The sequence below is a fragment of the Pseudochaenichthys georgianus genome, chromosome 1 (genome assembly GCF_902827115.2).
Source record: "Pseudochaenichthys georgianus chromosome 1, fPseGeo1.2, whole genome shotgun sequence".
NCBI classification, from domain to species: Eukaryota; Metazoa; Chordata; class Actinopteri; order Perciformes; family Channichthyidae; genus Pseudochaenichthys; species Pseudochaenichthys georgianus.
Genome location: NC_047503.1, coordinates 2,275,426 through 2,282,925, shown reverse-complemented (window position 1 = coordinate 2,282,925; position 7,500 = coordinate 2,275,426). Strand labels below are relative to the sequence as shown.

Sequence of the window (7,500 nt, the reverse complement as noted above, 5' to 3'; positions counted from 1 at the left end):
AATCAAGGACATGACAATATCATACAAAACCACAAGACACTGAGTTTATGGATTATATGAGAACTGAGAAAACTAATGATTATCAAACATGTTCGAGCACGGCTTTAGTTGGTTTGTATGCGGTGTGTGCGTGTGCGTGCGTGTGGGTGTGTGTGTGTGCGTGCGTGCGTGTGGGGTGTGTGCGTGCGTGTGTGTGCGTGTGTGCGTGCGTGCGTGTGTTGTGTGTGTGTGTGTGTGTGTGTGTATGTGTGTGTGTGTGTGTGTGGTGTGTGTGTGTGTGTGTGTGTGTGTGTGTGTGTGTGTGTTGTGTGTGTGTGTGTGTGTGTGTGTGTGTGTGTGTGGTGTTGTGTGTGTGTGTGTGTGTGTGTGTGTGTGTTGGGTGTCAAAAGGCCTCCTGGGTATGCATGTACACAGACAGCTCCTCACAGGCCAAACGTCCTGGACAACAGTCTCTTTCTCTTTTTATTTCTCTTTCCTTTTTCGTACTTCTCTTTTCATTTCCTATTTTTTGAAAGATTACTCCCTGTTTTTCATTCCTACCATGTTCATTGTCTCGCTCTCTCTCTCCCCAGGGTTCTCTCTTTCTTGACCCTTAGGAGGAATACATCTGCATGATTTTCCTCAGGAGATGTCCCCAGATGTTGTGTGTCAGTATGTCAGTGAGTCAGATTGTGGCGTGTCAGGGGCTGTCCCAGTGTTTGGACACGTGTGTATATGCATGTATAAATACATGTGAGTGTACATTTAGTGTTTTAATAAACACAATACATTTGAACATGTGAATGAGAAAATATTTGATATAAAGGGAGATATATATTATTAAGGCTACAACGGGTACTACCATTTCTTCCACAAAACACATCTATTTTTGTCAGTGTTCAAAATGAAATTCATGAATAAAAAGATATGCAGATACAGTTTTTTTAATTGTTTGTGTGACCAGATCAGGGGTCGGCAACCTTTTTGACAAGGGGACAGGTAATAACCGGAAAGCATGACATGCCCCCTTTAAGTTGAGCCATGACAAATGAGAATTGTCTCATTGTTTCTATGAGCAGTCGACTGGAGACCACATCCATCAAACTAGTGCAGAGGACCCTACAGCCCGTGCCGACTGGAGTCAATGAGGTACTTCCACTACATCGACTACAAAGTCTTTGAAGATCTGGAAAGATTCACCAAAAACCAAACTAGTTTTTTAGTGACCAAATAAACAGCAATGTTCAGATCAATTACTTATTTATGTTTTAAATAAAGGTGAATGTATTATTGTATTAATATCACTCTATAAAATGGTCCTGACGTCCTCTACAGTGGACATACTGTAACATTTAAAAATCTAATTAAATTAAAAAACTCTAAATTGCAAGATGTTTTTTTTTAAACCTAAATAGGTAGGGAATACAAAATAAAGAAGATTGGAAAACATTTGTTTTCCTCGGTTCCCAGGAGGATAAAAAGGAGAATACGACAACTGTGTGAAACCACTGTTACTGTATATTACTATATGGATTGTTTAATTATTTTAAAATAGGTTAAATCTGGCTATAGAGCAGAAACAAGAAAAGTGATTACATGTCAAAGGTGTAACTACTAGCACGGACATTTCAACCTATAGCTGCATGCTCTTTCAATTGCAATTGCATAGTGGCGACATAACAAGAAATTAGGGAAATATATAAAACCCATTTCTGGCTCATGCTCCTCAAGTTTGATTCAGTAAACATCCAGTGAAATTATAGCATTACTGGTATGCTTTTGAAACTCATGTAATGAACAATTCCATCTTGGTATCAGAGATCAAAGGATGGTTTTCTTTTTGTAAGGTTCTGTCAATAAACAAGAGTAGATTATTCTAATAATTATTCATTTTGTATTAAGGGCTGGTTTTAGTTAAAGCTTGGCTTATCATTTTGGAAAAGGTTCCGCCTAAATAATAAGGCCTGTGAGATTCTTTATTTTTGTAACAGCCAACAAATCCATCAAAAGCAACAATGAATATATCTACTAACATGTATTCAGATCTGTGTCACACAGATCCATTGTTGTCCGCTGCTGAAAGTTGTCCACTACGAGTCATCATGTTTGCTTAGATAATGGTGCCCATCTATTTAAGGAAATCACTGAGCCTTTTTATAAATAAAACCATATATTGGTGGGTTGCCTTGGAAGAGTTACATGTTCAGAGGGAACAGATGGGCTACATCGCAGGTTAGGGAAGTATCGAGAGAAAGACTAACATGTGTTGAGAATACGTACAAAACCAATTCCAGCTTTATCCTGAGGTTTGTTTGCCAGTGTTTCAGTGTGTCGAGTTGGCAGGATGGCATGCATGTTGTGTGCATGTGATAGTCCTCTGAAACAACACTCTATTGTAGCATTCACACCGTTCAGTTCAGAGGCTATCACTGACATCCCATCACAAGGCTGGGCTTGTCCAATACCATTCGTATTTTGTACAAGCAGAAATCTCTGATAAATCTCACACACATCAAAATGAGCAGTACGAAGAAAGAACACACTGTTAGCGGTTAATACAAAAGAGATTGAAAGAAACAAGTGAATGTTAACTTGGTCTTCATTTGCATCATTGAGATAAGTGGAAAGTGTTGTAACATGGCCTACTTTAATAATGTGCATGCGGTAATGCATTAGCAGCACAATAACAACGCAACAAACATAACATAGTCAGTGTGTTGCTCCGCTAATGCTTTACTTGTTAGTGTAACGACTGGGAAAGAGTTTTGAACAGAATTGACATCCCATAAATTGTCCTGAAATAACATACTGTATCATAAATAGCTCTGCTCCAATACAGCAAGCTGTGCAAACATGTTACTCGAACATACACGAGGAGGCATTCAGCTTGGAAACGGCAAATGTCACATACTTTATCTAACGCTTCAGTCAAAACCTTGATGAGAAAGTGCATGAAATGTGAACCTTTATGAACTGTTAAATGAAATGTGACATTAACAAAACTGCTGGAGGTTTAACGATATGAACTAACAGATCAAATATGATCTCACTTTGTTCTCATTAACACACGGTTAATCCAAAGGCGTAGAACCTCAGTAAACTCCATCCTCTCCAATGTATTGGTTCTTAGTTTGCTGCGTCTAACCCGTTCCTCTCCTGCACAACTCGCTCACCAATTAGTGAACGCCACAAAGGGAGCACATAAAGGGAGCACATGGGGGGGACATGATCAAGTCCACTCTCACAGCAGTCTATTGAACAATTCACATGTTCTCCTTTCACACAGCATCTATTACAGGACTGATTTTAATAGAAAATACAATTTCATATTTTCCTGACCACTCATACAATTTGGAAGAAGACTCTCAAAAGTCTACTCATCAAGTATCTGTGATATTTTGTTATACACCGCAATTTTACAATGTTATTACAATGTAAATATTATAATGATTATCATGTTTGACTGTGTATACTGGATGTACACCATTATCTTAATAATGTGTTTATTTGCACTGCAGTGCACTGCTCACTGAACACGTGCATACACCTTTAACTGAGCTGTCTTCCGCACCTCACTGTTTTCTTTCGCATCTTTTTTTTTGGATAAATATATTTAGTTTGGATGTACATTTATTATGCCTTCCATATTGACCAAAAGCAAATGGTAACACACCCTAAACATCGTTTTTTTGTTCATTTATTTCAGAAGAATACTTAATGTAATGCTGAATGTAGGTAGAAAGCAAAGCGTGAGGAACTATTCACGGCGGAAGCCTTCTTGTTCTTCCACATCATTAACACCTGAACGCACCATGAAGTAGCCTACACACTGAGGCTGATTGTTCTCCCAGAATCTGAGGGTGCACACTCCAGTCTCCTGCACAACGTTTATCCGAGACAGAAATACAGGATCAGAATCAGGAACAAGGGAATGTTGCTTTTCTCTGTGAAGTTAACTACTACATAATAAGCAGTCATACAAACATTGATAGAAGCATACAAACAATAATCACCACAATCATTTAAAGGGCTAATAGATCAATGCTCGTCTGTATTTTAAAGCAGTCATTCTGAGTGACTGAATCCCTTGATATTTCAAGGGATTTAAATTATTCTCTCTGTTGACTGAATCAGCAGTATTCCCTCTGTATTAAAATGCAATACTGACTATGACTCTTTCTGTAGGCAGAACAACGTTTTGTAGGCATGTATGCTGAAATATTAATTCAGTTTGACAGCACTGACAATGACACACTGCAAAAACTGAAAGGTTGACTTGTTGAAAGCAATAATTAAAAAAACATTTGGTGCAATTTAAAATTATTGCTTTCAACTAACCTAATACAATTTTGTGAAATCTGTTGACATAAAACATTTGTTAAAGTCAACGTTTTCAGTTTTTCAGTGCAGCACATGCACACTTAGGCTACTGGAAGATGCATGATTAACTTGTAAACAATGTTATATATATATATATATATATATATATATATATATCACTTTTATAACATCTTATGTTTTGCTTCGCTGTCATCACTCGGGTACCATGTCCTCATGCGGCTCTCGCTTCTGCCGTCACCTTCCACAATCAGGGCATGCAGTTCAAAGTCTCTCTCTCTCTCACACACACACACACACACACACACACACACACACACACACACACACACACACACACACACACACACACACACAACACACACACACACACACGCACACACGCACGCACGCACACACAGCGGTAGAGAATCAGGATTGGACGCAGCAGGGATCCCCACATTCCGTTTCTGCCTCGCTTGGCGTATCATCATATTTTACCGCGAGGAGATGAGCTCGCGCCGGCCACTCACACTCAGGCCAGTCTCGTGTCTCCGTTTTACCGGCGCGCGCTCTCTAGCTCTCATTGACTGTTATTACTGTAGCCGGGACAGCGCGAGGACAGAGATGAAAGGTGTCTCACTCTGAGACGTTTACTTTCTCAATGAAAAGGACGCCACGGATGGAAAACACCAGGGTTGTATTGAGTCCCTGTCAGTTCAGTTGTAGTTTCCGCTGTATAGACACCCACCATTCCGTTTTCTTCACACCGACACTTCGTTCATTTCACGTGTGCGTTGTTCTGACATCCGTGCGCCGTGCTGTCGTGGATATAGTGTCCTCGAGCCTGCCTTTAACTAACACAGTATAATTTAAAATGACACACTCGACGGGAAGAAAAACAAACACACCCCTTTTCCGCCTTTGGAATTAAACAATTTGGGAATAAACCGTCTAGAAACGTGAGTAAAGTAGTGAAAAGTCAAACACGGTGTTCTGAATGCGTTTTCTTTTATGTCAATTTATCCGTTAATATTTACTTCGACAAGCTGAACAAGTTTTTTTGTGGAAAAAAGTGGAAAAGAATTACTGGCTGCACGGCGGAGCTGGTGAAGTGGGAGAGGAGGGTCCTCCACACCGGGACGAACAGGTAGGAGACCCCAGACACACTGAACACGAGCAACAGACACACCGTTTACCGGAACAGCAGAGGCTGTCCCGGGTTCATTACCGCTGGGTCGGATCCGCCACTCTGCCTTTCTCTCCGTTAACATGGCAGATCACTGCTGCTCGGCATGTCGATACGTAGTCCAAGCGAGGAATCAATCGTCATAAACTGCATTTTAATTATACAACAACAACAAAAGCAAACGGCGCTTTATTGCTATTGTTACTTTTCTAATAGGATCGCTTGTTTTCGTCTCCGTGTTGGACAACTAGATGAGCGCACGAGCCAGCAGAACCTGTTATAGAAACACATGATTGTATTTAACACGGCTTAGCGCTCATAAAATAAGCATATGCCGATTCAAACCTCATTACTTTAATGTATAACGTAGCCTATATTCAATCGTAATTCTCTATGCACGTAACCGTTGCCGTTAAGCAGGACTAAAATAAATCCAGTTATTTTACATTGCGACCCTCGCGTTGTGAATTCTGTACGTGCTTAAGATTTGGTCGTGTCTGTGTGTTTATTGAAGTTATAATATAAACGTTGAGTACGAAATTGCAGGCTGATACTGAAATGAGTTTAAAAGTCGTATAGTCCACCAATCAAGCATAATCATTTCACAGTGTAGATTGTATTATAGGCTCTCCTATGGAGGGTAATGAAAGGGCAGGTATGAGGGAGGGGTGGGGGTGGGTGCAGGTTTCGGAGTGTGCCGAGTAACAACAAGAAAAAGGAAGAAAACTATGTTCTGAGTTATGTAGGATTAACAAATTAATACATTAATTTAAATATAATACAAGTGGCTCCCTTTTTACTATTTGTGTTTTCATACGACCATCGCCGAATTTGTAAACACCATTTATAACACCAAACCCTACTTTTATTTATTTCAATTCAGACTACAACGGTAGTAGTGCATTTTAGAAGTGGAGAGATATTCCGTTGGATGTGAGAGTGAAACCTAGTATTAAACTGTTATTCACCTGCTGTCTGTAATTAGAGCAAATTTCTCGTGAATTAAATAACACCCGGCATTAAGCTGTGCCACCTCTGAGTGATGACGCACTTACTTTGAAAACACGTTGGCAAATAATAGTTGAGACAGTTTACAGTTTAACCTGGTTATGGTTCTCTGAAATAAGAGTGCCTGCATTTATCCTGTGTGTGTGTGTGTGTGTGTGTGTGTGTGTGTGCGCGCGTGCGTGTGCGTGGATCATTTCTTGTTTTTAAAAGTAAACTCGTAATACTTGTAATAATATGAGTTGCCTTGATGTAAAAATAGGTGTCTGTGGTGTTTGTACACATGCACTCAGCCTTTGGTTTTTTCTGTCACCTCATTTGTGAATGTACCACTACTTCAACCTTACTTCAGACTCGTGTTTTCTCCACCTTGCTTTCTTCTCTGTGTGTAATAGCAGAGCTGTTGTTGGTCTTATCCCTCCACTCTTTGACAGATAACATTATCTTGTTCCCACTCTTTGTTAAAAAGTGTTAAGATAATTGCAGCGTTATCACTCAGACATGCAGCTTCTGTAGTCACCGTACAACAGTGTGAGTATCAGTAAAGTACTGCCAATGTGAAGGGTGTTGAGTGACCTTGAGTAAAATATAAAAATGTTAAAGATATAAATCAATATGACCTTTAAATCACATAATCTGTTTCTAGCTGCTTTTGCACTGCAAGTTGTAATAAATAGTGAAGGAAAGGTTTGTTCTGCTCATTATACTCATGATGAGGTAGGCTGGCGAGGCCTGCTTATATAGATGTTGTTGCATAATTGCTGCTCATATAAAATACACATACGCTGAGATTTACAATATATAATCTTGTTAAATTGATCTCAGAATGGATAGTATGTTATTTTGGATGTTTGTAGTGCAACAGCAAATTGATAGCATTGCCTGAGGTCCTCCCCCCGTCCAGAGCACAGTGAAGCCATGTTAGTGAAAGGGATATTTAGTGGTACTGCTTTTCCAAATCTGTACTGTTAGCAAGGTAAATGGAAGGCTATGGTCCTGGGTTTTAACAC

At 39.7% G+C, this 7,500-nt stretch overlaps 1 protein-coding gene across 1 annotated transcript in view; it reads left to right on the top strand.

Annotated features, from left to right (window-relative positions):
• The first annotated feature begins 4,845 nt into the window (after positions 1–4,845).
• Positions 4,846–7,500, top strand: part of tenm3 (teneurin transmembrane protein 3) — a 235,705-nt gene continuing 233,050 nt past the window's right edge. The window contains exons 1-2 of the mRNA XM_071202940.1: positions 4,846–5,258; positions 5,373–5,446. The gene's annotated coding sequence lies outside the window, so the exon portion shown is untranslated. The remainder of the gene's footprint in view (positions 5,259–5,372; positions 5,447–7,500) is intronic.